Source organism: Lissotriton vulgaris, chromosome 2_1 (genome assembly GCF_964263255.1).
Source record: "Lissotriton vulgaris chromosome 2_1, aLisVul1.2, whole genome shotgun sequence".
NCBI classification, from domain to species: domain Eukaryota; kingdom Metazoa; phylum Chordata; class Amphibia; order Caudata; family Salamandridae; genus Lissotriton; species Lissotriton vulgaris.
In genome coordinates this window covers 2,003,548,591-2,003,563,587 of record NC_141687.1, presented here as the reverse complement: position 1 = coordinate 2,003,563,587, position 14,997 = coordinate 2,003,548,591, and the positions used below count along the sequence as shown (strand labels likewise).

At 42.0% G+C, this 14,997-nt stretch overlaps 1 protein-coding gene across 4 annotated transcripts in view; it reads left to right on the top strand.

Moving 5' to 3' along the window:
• Positions 1-14,997, top strand: part of EFL1 (elongation factor like GTPase 1) — a 1,188,367-nt gene that overhangs the window by 209,261 nt on the left and 964,109 nt on the right. The gene's annotated exons all lie outside the window — the stretch shown is intronic.

Here is a 14,997-nt window from a genome sequence, read left to right as displayed (position 1 = left end):
AGAACTCCGCGGAGTTCCGCATCAGAAAGGTGAACCGAGCCCACAACTACGCGGGCGTATAAATGTGTACAGGGTGATCAACACCGTAGAAGGACTAACAAAGTATAGCCTGTATGTGGTCGCCATCTTGTAACGGGCAAGGTAAAGAAAAACGGAACGTGAAAAGAAGGGAAAGAGAACCAAATAAACCAAAAGGTAAAACATGTATCAGAAGTCGTCATGTAATCAACGAATAATAATAATAACAAGAAATGATGGGAGCATGTTACAGGTAACATAAGAATTCCATACGGTTGTTCAACCCATGGGGCACCATTGTGGACATGAATCGGATCCAAAAGTTCTCTCTTTTAAGTAAAGTGTTCTTGTTGTTCTGGGTAACCTTCACTTGTTCCAATATTTGGAATTTCAACTGAGCAGCATTGTGTCGGTTCTCATGAAAATATGTCGCCACTGTGGACTTAAGGTTCAAGGTTCGAATGTTACTTTTATGTTCTAGGATCCTCACACGGATCTTTCTTTCGGTGTGACCTATGTAACATTTCCCGCAGGGACATTTCAGTAGGTATATGACATTACTGCTGTTGCAGGTGGCATTGACTCTGAGTTTAATCGGGTAACCTTTCATCGGGTGGTTGGTAGTGTTCCCCTGGATACAGTTATTACAATTGCTACAATTGTAACAAGGTCTTAGACCCTTGTATGTGATTTGTGTGTCTGAGATGTTGGGTTTGGTCAGGATTTCTTTGATGTTTCTACCTCTAGTGAAAGCAAACATAGGGGGTTGGCTGAACAGTCCATTAAAGTCAGGTTCCATCGTCAAGATGGGCCAGTGTTTACGGATGATGCGTTGAAACTGATTCGAGATCACTGAATATTTGGAGACTATCACCACACGATCTGTGTGTTTTTTCGGTTTAGTTTGAAGGAGGTCTCTCCTATTCATTTTCTCACTTCTGTCTGCGGCCAAATCAAGGATCTGTGGAGGATATCCACGTGCCCGTAGTCTCTCTAACATGATTTTCATCTCTTTTTTGCTCTCCTGTTCATTGGACACAATACGTTTAACTCTCAGCAGTTGTGCATAGGGTAAGTTATTCTTGAGGCCTAAATGATGAAAGCTTTCATAGTGTAAAGTAGAATTCCTATCTGTGGGTTTACGGAAAATGGTGGTAGACCAATTGTCTGCTTCTCTATGTATCTCCACATCCAGATAATGAACACATTTTTCATTGTAATCCCAAGTGAATTGCACTCTCTCATTGAAGGTGTTCCATGTTCTGAGAAAGTCAACCAGAGTCTCAATGGGTCCACTCCATAACAAAAAGATATCGTCAATATATCGTAAGTAAAGTTTTCCATGTTCCAACTAGCTACTGTGATTCAAGATGTGTGTCTCCTCAAATTGCTTCATAAAGATATTAGCGTAGCAAGGAGCTGCGCAATTGCCCATGGCCGTACCATTGAGTTGATGTATCCACATATCCTGTACAGTGAAATAACTGTGGTTTAGGGTGAATATAGTCAATTGCATCAAGAATACTTGAAAGTCCTGATCTAAATCAGATGAAGTTAAGACTTGTTCAATGGCTTCAAAACCTCTGTCGTGGGGGATAGAGGTATACAGTGAACAGACGTCCACTGTGCACATGATAAGTTCTGTGTTTCTCAACTTTTCTAAAACAGGTTCCAACTTCAAGATGAAGTCCGTGGTATCACGTATGTGAGACCCGGTTTTCAAGACAAATGGTTGCAGATATTTGTCTAAGAATTTTCCTGTGTTCTCGTGGATAATACCTTTGGTAGAAACGATGGGACGAAATGGAGGTTTGGTGGGATGCTTGTGCATCTTAGGTAGCATGTAAAGCACAGGGGGTTTCGGATTGACAGGTACCAGATATCTTCTGGTTTTATCATTGATTGTACCGTTATCAAATGCACGGTTGATGATGTTGGTCAAATTACTGGAAAATTCCAATGTAGGGTCCCCAGGAAGAATGTCATAAATGTTGGTATCCATTATGTGAGTCTCAATCTCTTCATCGTAAAAAGTAGTGTCCATGATCACCAAGGCGCCACCCTTGTCAGCATTCTGGCAAGTGATTGTGGGATTGTCCACTAATTTTTGTAAGATGTTTCTCTCTTTCTTAGACAAGTTCCCATGTTTCAAAGGTTGTTGGAAGGGTAATTTCAAAATCTCCTGTTTGATAAGATTCTCGAAGGAGTCAATGATTTTGTGACTTTGTGGTGCCATGAAGGTACTGTGTGGACGTAGTCCACGAAGCATGTCTTCTTCTTGTCCGGGCGTTGGACATATGTTCTGAAAGTAATGTCTCAGTCGGAGAGTCCGTACCAATTTGAATGCACTAACTTCTAGCACTAAGGTGTTGGTTCTAGTGGTAGGCACGAATGATTGTCCCTTTTGTAGAGCATTAATCTCGTCATTGGATAATTCCGTACAGGAGATGTTGATCACCAAATTATTGTCCAAATTCATCGTCTTCTCTGAGTTTTTTTGTTCTTTGTGGCTGGCGGCGTTTTTTCTCTTTCCTCAGCGGGTTTTTCACCCCCGGGATCCGTTGGTTGATCTTGGCCTGGTTCTAAAAAAGGAACCGCAGATTCAGTGGATGTACTGGGTGTTTGAGACTCGGTGTTAGGTGCTATGCGGGTAGGTCTCTGTCTGTTGTCCTCTTCAGAAGAGGATGTCTCATTACCTGAGAAAGGATTATATGGCTTATTGGGGCGTCGGCGGGCATACACCTCTGCCCAGGTGTACACCTCGCCGAGCTTATAGTCAATGGTGTCTCGTTTAAATTTCCGAAACTTTCTCTCCTGTGTTTCACGAGTATATTTCTCCAGTTGGGTGTTGACATCCTCCAACATTTTGGTGAGGTCTTCAATTGGCATGGCATCGTCCAGCTCCTTCTTTACGCTGGTAATCTCTTGAGATAGTTCGTCTAGTGTTTTGGATAGCTCCTCAACGATGAGAAGAATCAGGTCGAGAGAACATTTGTTGAGGATGGAATACCATCGCTCAACAAACTTCACATTGTCCTTGCAGAGAAGTGGTTTTAAGGGGACCCTCAGGCCCCGTGGGATACGTTGCGCACGATGGTACCTTATGAGGGTGCTAGCATGTAGTTTTTGATTCGATTCTTTTTTTAGCAAGTAGAGTAATTGTTTGATGTTGCTCTCCACACTCCGGGTGTTTCCAGTGGCGGTGATTTCATCTTGGATCAACCCATAAATTTTATCTGCATCTTCTGTTGTAAAAGCGAATGTACTCGCCTTTTGATCGGTCATACCAGAGACGGAATCGATATTCATTTTCAACGGCATGCTGAGCTCCTGGGTCAAAAATAGTGGAAGCACGAAGAGAATGGAAATCGCACAGCAGGTAAATCTAAAAAGTTGTAGATTTGTAATGTTCTGTAGTGTGCTCAAAAAGGTAACACTGTCTGGCCAAACAGTGAACGGATCTGTGAGAACTAATACAAGGCTCCTCCACTTGGGGAGGGGCACCTCTGAGCACAACTTCGGGGGACTGAGACGGTCTTATTCCATATGTCTGTGGATCAGACATCAGAATCAGGATCAGTGATATTAAACCCAGAGAAGTATGGGAATTTCTCATAAAATGTTTTTGAGCTGCCTTTTGGTGGGGTTGGACAATGTTCCCATTGATTATAACTGAAAATATTTCTAGGATTTGCAGATTTATGCAGGTAATGATGCCCAAAGTGGTTGAAACAGTACATTTCCTCATAATTCGACGAACCCTGTAAATAATCATGTGCTGTAAATTTTGCTGACATTTCTAAATCTGACATCATATTATTAATATTTTCAAAGCCCCAATCATCAGGGAAGGTACTCGGTGATACAAAGTCACTTAAAGAAATCTTAAATTGGTGTGGATATTTCAAGAGCTCAACCGGACCATGAATTTCATAGTCAGTTTTGTCCCATTCTATACCACCAGGTATAGGGATGGCTGTGATGTTCACTGATGACAGGTCTCTTTTTTTGATGTGTGATGATCTGTGTGGTTTCAAGACCAAGTTGATGTTCTGACTTGCTGTGTCCATTGTACTATATTTTCCATCAATAAATCTACTCAAACTTAAAACCAAGATGAGCCATAGAAGGAGAAAAAGTACGCCTAACACAATCCATAATTTAATCCATTGTGAGTTTAGATATGTTTCTCTGAGTTGATGAAAGAGTTCTGTGATTTTTTCTTTGAATGTTTTTGTTGCTGGCTCGTCTCCATGTTCACTTGTATCATCGGAAAGGTCATCAAAGTTGATAAAGTAGCCAGATGCAGTTCTGTCAATTGGTGGGATTGCTTCCGGATTTATTGATCTTTGCATTTTCTTTTTTTACATTTGTATAGTCTGAGGCTACATCGTTGTAGACTGGAGTTCCTTGGTGAACTGTTGCAATTTGGGTTTCAAGAGGCACAAGTTCCATGTCTTTGTTGCATAGTCCTTTTTTAATTACTGCAGGTTTGTCAAATGTGATTAGTCTCTCAGTTTGAACCTCTTGGATTGTAGCAAGATTTGGTCTTCTGCTATTTCTTGGGAGTCCACTGGGCCTACTACTTATTATTGGCCACATGATTGTGGTTTCACCAGGTCGATTGATACAACTCGGTTCTCCTTTTTACCAGCAAGGGGCGGTAGTACTACTGATCTTTTTCCGCTGACAGCTAAGACAGGTACTGCTTTTCTGTAAGAAGGCCCAAATTCCTTCTTCACCGCGATCTTTTCTCTGACCAGATCCCCAATCTTTGGAATCCAGACAGGTCTTACTGGGACAGGTGGTTTTTCTTCAGTGGTAGTTAGCTTTAGCTTTTCATTACTCAGACTTTTTCTTGTTTCATTTAAGTCCTGTAAAACAGCCAAACGATCTTTGATATCAAAGGTTTATTGTTGCACCACTGAAGTCTGACAATCGAAGTCCTGAATGATCATTCTGGTACCAAATAAAAGTTCATACGGACTGATACCTCCTAGAGAATTTCTTGGCATGTTATTAAGACTACGTTGGACACTTATTAGATGTTTGACCCACCCATCACCTGAACCTAATACCCTTGCTGTTATAGATTGCTTTATGTCCTGGTTTTTTCTCTCCACTACCGCATTTCCCTCGGGATGAAATGGACTAGAATACCGCAATGCAATTCCCATGCTGGCCATGGCCTCCTTGTAGGCCCGAGAGCTAAACGCAGTACCCTGGTCAGAATGTAGCATGCCAATTGCGTATGTGCCGATAACGACTTGCAAATCTTTTATAACAGTTCCGGCATCAGCCGAGCGCTGGGGCCACATCCAAATGAATCTCGTCTTAATATTTATGGGACCGCATTTTTCCGCCTGGATTCATGCGCATAGATAGCCTGATGCTGTCTAATAGTGGTGTCTGGCCTGGTGTCTGGTCCGGTTCACAACTGCGATCTCTGTTGCAGTCCTGGCAATTCATTGCAAATTTATAATTTTCTACGCTACTTCCCCAGCCACCAGTATTGTGATTGTAATTCTATTAGAGATTTCATGAACTCTTGGTGCCTCAGACCGAATCCCATGTGTGCTTCTTGTATCAAGAAGACTCTCTGGTTCGTGTTTGGAATTACTCTATCCCCCAATCCAGGGATTTGAGCAAACGGAACGGAGTTCGCATCAATTATGTATGTATTGCCGAGTGGATAGTTTAGAGATAATGCCGCATAATTGCCTTCCAGTGAGGTTTTTACAGCAAGCAGCGTTTCGTCATCTATTTGTTTTTTCGTACGCTGTTTTGTAGCTATGGAAGCCGAGTGATCAGCTGCCGCTGTGGCTCTGTCAGCCAATGAATTTCCTGCAACGTGAACGCCATCACGTTGAAGACTCTGCGTATGTACCACGTGAGTTTTTTGTAGTTCTTTCTGCAAAAGAACTACTTGTTCCCAAAGTTTTTTGTAATTTATTGTGGCACCTGTCTCATTTTTGTAACCATTTTTATCCAGGTCTGCATGGAATTATTGTAAGATCGGATGCAGTAATGCGAATCACACACTATTAGTGTCGGGAACTCGCGATCGGCATTTTCAAGCGCCATCTTTAGAGATCTTATTTCAGCTCGCTGAGCTGTACAATTTCTGAGTGATTGGGTTTTAGTGACCATCGGTCTGAATTTACCTAAGCGCCAGCGACCTCTAACAATCGCACACGCAGCATTGCAAATCTGTTTTTCCACAACGTAATGTTGTGCAAATCTGTCCGTGTAGATTACACAGGTGTACTGGTCGAGAGGCAGAATTTCGATCGGCGGGGGACATTCATTTTCATATTCCAGATCTTCTAGTTTTTTCATTTTCGGAGCAAATGCATGTGTCACGCCTTCTGTTGCAAAAGAAGTTTCCCATTTTATACATTTAGGATCTAGAGCTTTAGCATTAGGATTGCCTGGTATTGTTACCGCCTCAAGGGCTGATACTGATGTTAAAACAGATATTCTCTTTCCTTGGGCTAGGGCTCTTTCTTTTGCTACAGCAGTTTGAACCGCAGTTAGATTTTTTTCAGTTGAACTGAATTTAATTTCAGTTTGTTTGTACAAATGTGATTTGTAAGCTATTAGTACCGTTTCTCCCTCATTAGAGGCCAGGTATGTGAATCCGCATCTTCCTGGGATGACTCGGATTACAAGGTTGCGTTTATTTGCGCATGTTTGCAGTTTTGTTTTAGTTAACATGTCTGTCAGTAATGATCTTAAAATTTGTGTGTTTTTTAGTCCAATTAATTGGTTTAAAATCCTATTTTATTAGTTCGTAGTGAGGTTTAACCCTCTCTGCATAATTTAGAATGTATGTTCTTCCGAAATTCAGGAAACCTAGTATTGATTGTAAGTTCTTCAGCGTTTTTGGAGTTTGGAGTACTGCACACTTCTCTAAGAAGTTGTCTGCTAGGCTTTTGCCCTCACTTGATAATTCATATCCTAAAAATAGGACAGTTAGATGGGCAATTCGTGATTTTTTAAAGTTAAATTTGTACCCTTCAGCTGCGGACCTAAGTATTATGGTGTTCACTCTTTTCAAGTGAGTCTCCAGGTCATCGTCTGTAAGATAGATGTCATCGACATAGGATAATGCCTTATCATCATACATTTGTAGTAGCTCTGTTACCCTGGCTGAAAATAATCCTGGCCTGTTCTTGAATCCCTGTGGGAGACGACACAATTGTTTTTGGGTCCCCATGCTGGAGGAAGCGGTCAAATATCTGCTTTCAGGTGCTATGTTTTGACAGAAGAAACCATTTGAAATATCTAATGTCGTTTTATATTTTTTACGCACGATGTTATTCATTAGTGCTGCACTGTGTGAGTTTTGTACTGCAAAAGTTTTACAACAGGAGTTTAGATGTCTGTAGTCCAAAACTAGACGATATGAATCGTCTGGCTTGGAGACAGGAAACAAAGGATTGTTCATTTGTGAGGTGCATGTTTCAATCACCCCCTGATATTCAAGTTGATCTAAAATTTCTTTTACTTGTTTTTTAGCTTCTTGCTTAAGAGGATACTGCCTCTGTGCAGTAGGTTGATTTTTTAACTGGATTTTATGGTGAGGAGAATCCTCATCCCATCCTACATGATTTTTATATAATGCAGGAGCTTGGGCCAAGTGTGCATTTTTTATGAATTGGAATGTGATTTGAGAAGGCAGGCATAATTCTTTCTTCGCCATGTGGGCACTCCCTGACAAACTCTGGTGGCCAGTCTTTCTCTGCGAGAAGGATATCATAGCCTTTAGATAGATTCCTTTTATTTTCCTAGTTTTATCTTCCTCTATACGTAATGTTATTTCATATAGTTTATGGGGCACGCTCACTCTGGTGTCTGCAGTTTCCACTTGAATGTATTCATTCGTGTCCACTGTCTCCAGAAGATTCATCAGGATCTTGCGAGCTATGGTCACTTCTGCTGCGCTGTCTAGCATTGTCTGGGCCCACTCTCCGTTTTTTAGTTGTGTCCTCAGGTTTTTCGGCATGTTTTATTTTACTGGCTACCTTCTTTCTGGGAAATTGTAATTTTTTACTTTGATGAGCAGCTTCCTTGTCTTTGGACTTAACGTGCTCTTCTTTATGTTCTGACCGTCCTCTTCTTTCCGATTTCTTTGATGAAGTCTGAAAAGATCGAGAGGAACGTGTATCAATATCTTGATATCTGTCCGGTTTTCTCAAATTGTCCCTATTTCTAAGGTTGTATCTTTTTTCAGAGGGCTCCCTTTGGGGAGACTTGCCACCCTCTTCTGGAGATCTATTTCTTCGTTGGGTAGACCTTCCTCTGGACTGAAATTGTTTTTCTCTGGGAGTGGTGTGTTTGTTACCCTCCCAATTCTTCTTTTGAGAATTGAGATTATTTTTAATAAAAGTTTTTTCAGGATTTTCAATTAGTTGGGTTTCTACTCGGTATGTTCCGTCTAATGTTAATTGAACTAAATCCCTATATGCTTTTGTTAATTCTTTTATTTTAACTAAAAGTTCTTCGCTTGACATATTTTCAATGTCGGGGTGTGGTGTGTAGCTGGCTAGAACAGGCCATGTGGCTCCTGGTCTACCTAGTGGACCGAGCCTGGTAATGTGATTTTGATGTTGTAGGGCGCCATTAAACAAGAGCAGGTGCTCTTGGTATGTTAGTGGAATTTCAACTTCCTCGAAAGGGGAGTATTCCGCTGGAGATTCCGCTATTTTGTAGTAGTGGAACTCATGTGTTACAGCATGTGCTGCTGGAAAAAAATTTTGGGAAAAGGAGGTGGTGATGGACAGAGTTTCTGAATGATGCAGAATACTCTTACCCAGTCAAGAGATCAGGGCTTGATCCATCACCGTTTTTTAGCTCACTGCTCCATCCCAGCTCAGAACCTGGCTACATGCAAATTAGTCTGTTCCTGTCCCAGTGCATGATGGGAACAGGGCAACCCAAACTACCAAGCCAATTCTTATACTGGGAAGGAAACAAGCCTCTGGGGACCGGTTTCTGGCATTTCAGCCGTCGTCGGCCCGGCTTGCTTGAATCCTGATGGTGCAATGAGCAAGGGACTCACGCCTGAGTATACCCTCCCACACATAGTGTGGACAAAATCGATTTTGGAAAAGGGGGTGGTGATGGACAGAGTTTCTGAATGATGCAGAATACTCTTACCCAGTCAAGAGATCAGGGCTTGATCCATCACCGTTTTTTAGCTCACTACACCATCCCAGCTCAGAACCTGGCTACATGCAAATTAGTCTGTTCCTGTCCCAGTGCATGATGGGAACAGGGCAAACCAAACTACCAAGCCAATTCTTATACTGGGAAGGAAACAAGCTTCCGGGGACCGGTTTCTGGCATTTCAGCCGTCGTCGGCCCGGCTTGCTTGAATCCTGATGGTGCAATGAGCAAGGGACTCACGTCTGAGTATACCCTCCCACACATAGTGTGGACAAAATCGATTTTGGAAAAGGGGGTGGTGATGGACAGAGTTTCTGAATGATGCAGAATACTCTTACCCAGTCAAGAGATCAGGAAAATTTATCCAGGAATAGAATACCTCCGTCTGCCGAAATTCATGTGCCTCTACCACAAATTTGACTGTACCACCTCTTGATGATACCCCATTTTCTATATGTTTTATAGTTATGGTTTTTCTTATATTGACCGGGTCGTCCGCTGCGAATTGAACTGCCAAAGCAGCTCTTTCCCTTTCGTCCTCACTCTCTGTCATTTTACTGACTGAAAGTTTTGCAGAGCAATTCTTGAGGAAACAAAGATTAGGTGCACAATATTTTGGAACACTGTATCCTTCAACGTTGACTATACCGTAAACTAATACATAGGATTCTCATCCTACTAAGTTCCGGTGGATATTAACCTTTCACCCACTCCAGACGTCTATTGGAGTTTTTACGGGAAAAGTGGGTCTGTGTGAAAAAGCACGACTGAGTTACTCTAGTATCTTGCGTTAGATTTATCGCCTTACCAAACGTTGGGCGCCATGTCGTGTAGTTCCTATTTTCCAAATAGGCTCTGCGCATTGGAATAACATAAACAATAGTTTAGACGTAGGACTGAGGTCGACTAGGTCTCTATTGAATATGTTAGACTTAATATACGTTTGCCAGCTAGCTCAGAGGTCACTAGAAACTTTCTTGAATTAACAGGGAGGAGTGATCTTCCCTGATTAGAAAAGAAGGGATTCAGCTTCTGACAACCGCATAAACATGACAACTTTGCTCCCCCAGAATAAGGAGTATATCTCCAGAGTCGTGTGAAAACAATAGATAGCTATTTCACTCAGTCAATCGTGCATACTTAGTTTCATTAGAGTGCAGAGTAATAGAGAGACGGGCATTTTCAATAAAAGGTGTTATTTATTGAGCAGTCTTCTTTCTCATGCAAGAGAAATGAATTGCCACAATTGCAATACTTGTGAAAAAGTAAAGTGCGTACAGTAAAAGGAGTATTATGAAATAATACTGTAAAAGCATTGATATGGTTTCTGAGCCATATGATACTTTAAAAGGTATAAAATATATACAGTTACATACAATGATAAAAGTTTGACTAAACTTACTCAACGGGTGCTTCTAAATACGCCTACCCCAATGTACCTAACCTAAGCCTAGTACATGGGAAGGAGTAAGTGAGCTGCAGTTTAAGTTAAGTTAGTTTTTGCCAAGAACCTGACTCGAGAATTCTCTATGGATCTAATCAGCTCCGTACCTTGTTTTTAGAATGAAGGAGGTCTTGCATCTCGCTCTCAGGACTCGATCTCCCAGTAACCCGCAAGGGTGACTGAAAACACTGGAGCTTGATTTTCTCGGCAGGAGAAAAAGACAGCGTCTTTTTCAGTGCGTCAAATGGGAGGGATGGCTTCCTTCCGCACTCGCATCAGCTGGGCTTCGGATAAGTAGATAGTCGCTCTGCTCCACTGCACCGTGTGTTGCTTAAGGCAAACGCTGGTTTATTTGTACCTGGAAGGTGCGTGTTTGACGTGAGGTTGGACATAAGATGTCACTAATAACTGGCCGTTCTCTCAGTGCTCGCAGGAGTTCTAGGACAAATCAAAACAAAAGTATGGGGAAATCCCAGGTTGCTGGAGGTTTGGTTTGTTTAAAGAACTCGTTGTACTTTCTAGGAGTCTAAGGAAGTAGCCTTGCCGTATTTGGTTTGCATTGGCTATTACTACCTTTATAAGGGTATGATTTGTTATAACCACATAAGGGCAAAAATCGGGATTATTTAATTAGGGTCCTAGATATGATCACAACAGGTTCTTGGAAACTAATAGAGGATCTGCTGCCCAACCAATGATTTGGGATTCTTTGAAAGCGGGATTAAGGGTTGAAACACTTAGTTATGGTTGGGCTAAGCGGAAACATCAGAAAGTACAAATGGCGGGTTAACTTGAGGATTAAAGGAAGGCTGAGTGTGAACTTATATGAGCGGTTAGTACAAATATGGATAGTAAAGCAGCGCAAACCAAGGTCGCCTGTAGCAACGCCAGGATTAACGGGGTTTGGAGTCAAGAGATGGCTGCCTAGTTTAGACTATATAAGGCAGAAAGATATGAATATGGAGAAACAAGGGGTAGATGCCTAGCTCAAAGACTGCGTGACAGGCAGGCATCTCAACAAATTGAAATTTTGAAGGATGGTAGAGGTAGTACAGCTGAGACTACGGAAGGCATAATGGAGGTATTTTACTCGTACTATAAAGAATTATATACTCAAGATCCTGTGGAGCAGGGCCAGATCAAGCAGTACCTTCGTAAATTTGATCTATCTGAGCTAGGTTGAAAGGGAAGAGCTGGAAGCTTTAATTTCTATGCAAGAACTTCAGACAGCAGTAGATGGTTTATCGCTAGGGAAAGCCGCTGAACCGGACAAACTTCCTTTGTAGGTTTATCGGATGCTTTTTCCTATTATAAAGGAGGATATGCTTGCCACTTTTATAGAAACTCAATGTGGGAATCCCCCACCATCTTGGGACAATGCTAATATATAGTGATTTTTAAGAAGAAGGATAAACCCTTCTGACTTCTGGGGTCATACAGACCCATATCATTAATAAATGCTGATGGCTAGGTGTATTCAAAATATTAGCAACTCAGCAAGCGCAATTCATCCCATCGCTGGTGTCTCGGCACCAACATGGTTTCCTGCCTGGCAGGAGTATGGTTAATCATTTACATAGCTGCTGAATTATGCCACTACATTGCAATGTTTTGTTAAAGAGCCTCGTAGTCGTGCTTCTGCCATGTTGGAATGTACCAGAAACCTGTAATATCCAATTTTAACAGTTTTGTTCATGAGTTATAACGCTCTTAGCTGCTAGCGAGTTGTGACTAAATTCGATAGCTGTTGTTTATCATAAATGCACATCGTACCTAAAACAATACTGTGACATTTTCAAATGTGCGGCCGTCAGCGCTGGGAATTGCATCATCAGTCCCACATAAGATCAAGCGGACTGTACTCAAATCACGTTGGCGCAATGTCTAATCTCATTAGCGCGTGGCCCCGTTATCGGCAGGGGCGAGGGGCGATAGTCAGTTAGTGAAAATCAAAACGGTGCGGCCGCCATATTGGAATATACTGGAGTCATGAGAAGACCTATTGCAGCTGTTTTGATATTAATTTAAACCCACTTAGATGATAGCGTGTAGTACCCCACTTTAATTGCTGTTGTTTTACACAAATGCCTAGATTGTACATCCCGCAATCAACAGTCGCGGGTATCGGCGTGGTGAGTTATATATTTCTACCCGCACATAAATAGGGAGGTGTTTGTACTTCAACTACCATACTCTCTAGTATAGAGAATAGAGATTTCTATCCCACAATTCAAGGAGTGCAGCTCCATCAGCTATTTCTTAGTGGAAGCCATCTTGTTACAGTTAATGCTTCTATCTGCAATCGGTCTCATTCACGCACCTTCACCAATACCAAACTATCAAGGGCTTGAAAAACTTATGTCAATGAAACGTATTGGCCTACATACGAAAGGGGTGCACAGGATGGACACATATGTAATAGTTAGCGTACCTTGTTCCACTCAGTCCTGATTTTTCACTTTGCTCTTGAAAAATCCATCTTGCTTCTTTGGATATCAGTAGTCTTTCTACATTTTGTGGATCGCCAGTTACTTTTTCTAACACTGTCCATGTGAAACAGTGTTTTGTTGTATGGGAATGTTGAACTAGTTTGGTGGACAGTTTACCAGCTCTTATTGTGCTTAAGTGTTCCTGGATCCTCGTTTTAATTTTTCTTGAGGTGAGGCCTATGTATTGCAAGCCGCACTCGCATTGTAGTCCGTAAACCACATTTGTGGTATTGCAGTTGCTAAATTGGCCCAGGAACCACTTTTTGCCTGATCTTAAAGTGACACTAAAGGTTTTCTTTGTAAGAGGGCATACTGAACAGGTCCCACATGGGAAATGACCGTTGGGAAGGGAGCACTCCCTTGCAGTTTTGACAGGAGGTGCGCGTTTAAGAACCAATTTGTCTTTGAGGTTGCTAGACCTTTTAAATGCAAACCTCGGGGGAGGCATCTTAAACTCGTTGTTCGACAGTAGTGACCAGTGTCTATGAATGGACTGCCTGATTTTGGTGGCTATGGGGTCGTACGTCATCACTACAGGAAAACACTCTTCCTTGACTTTATGATTTTTCTCCGAGAGTGCACTTCTCGGGGTGTTCAATGCGACTCAGGTTCTAACTTTACCCTCTTTGCTCCTTTTTTGGATATATGGTGTGGACGGCGGCTCAGCCGTGAGAGCATTTTCAGCCATACCTCCCATTTTTTAACCTTTCTTCAAAAATTTGGTTTTGCAGAATTTACCCCTGACACTACATTGCACAGAAATAATTGGAGGCTACCCATAGAATGGACAAGAATTGTCTAGCATTCACAGATGAGCAAATAGCTGCCATTCTCTCTGGCCCCTCTCTGTTCCCTGACACCCCCCTATTAAACAACTCCTCGGTGAGGGAGGAATGGGAAAAGTTAAGTAATCTAAAGAAAAAACGGTTTGGATTGCCCTTCATGGGGCCTTAATGACCGATTATTACAGAGCAGGAGCCTTCCCAGCAAGTCTACTTGTGAGAATAGAACCCAGAATTTTCCTGGATTACAGCAAATTTAGGTTGGATTGGAGCTATATTTCTAACATGTTAAATCAACATCAAACCAAATTAATGTAAAAGCACAGGCCAACACTTACTGAAAGCAGAAAAGTGTAGAGAATATAGAGATAGTACCTCACGGTCACCCTAGGGGGTTGCCGGTTTAGCAATACCCGGTATACCCACTTCTCATCATTGGTCACTCTCTCTAAGTGAATTTGGTTTGATGTTGATTTATTGAGACATCCTGGCCTGAGGAGTAGTGTTATTATACACACCCAGGGTATAGAAACAGCCAGTGTGGTTGTTTACCCGTGTTGTGGTCTAGAAAGTGGATGTTGTGTAGGTTGAGGTAGGGCTACATTTTGATTAATTGTGACTGAGTGGGGGGCAGCCTTACCCGTTACCTTCCCCCTACACCCCTTGAGATTAATGGCAAATGTATGTACCCAACACTACAAAACTCAGTTTATTTATATCACACACCTGCTAAAATGATGAAGTGGGGTGGACCTTATGATGGGAAATGTTTCAGGTGCTAGTCGGAGAAAGCAGACATTGTACATATATTTTATACCCAGGACCACCTCTCCTTCAGGAAGCAACTCAAGACCTAGCTCTTCGAGCAGTAACGGACCCCTCCCCCCCAACGCCTTGAGACCCTTCCGGGTGAGTAGCGCGCTATACAAATGCCTTGATTGATTGATTAATTGACATTTAATTAGATATAAACATTGCAAATCAGTTTGATGAAGGACGCACATGGTGTTAATCAGTACCGTTACTGGATGGTGCTAGGCTTTTGGTGTCATTTGCCTCAAATAAAATATTATATATTACACATGTTGAAACC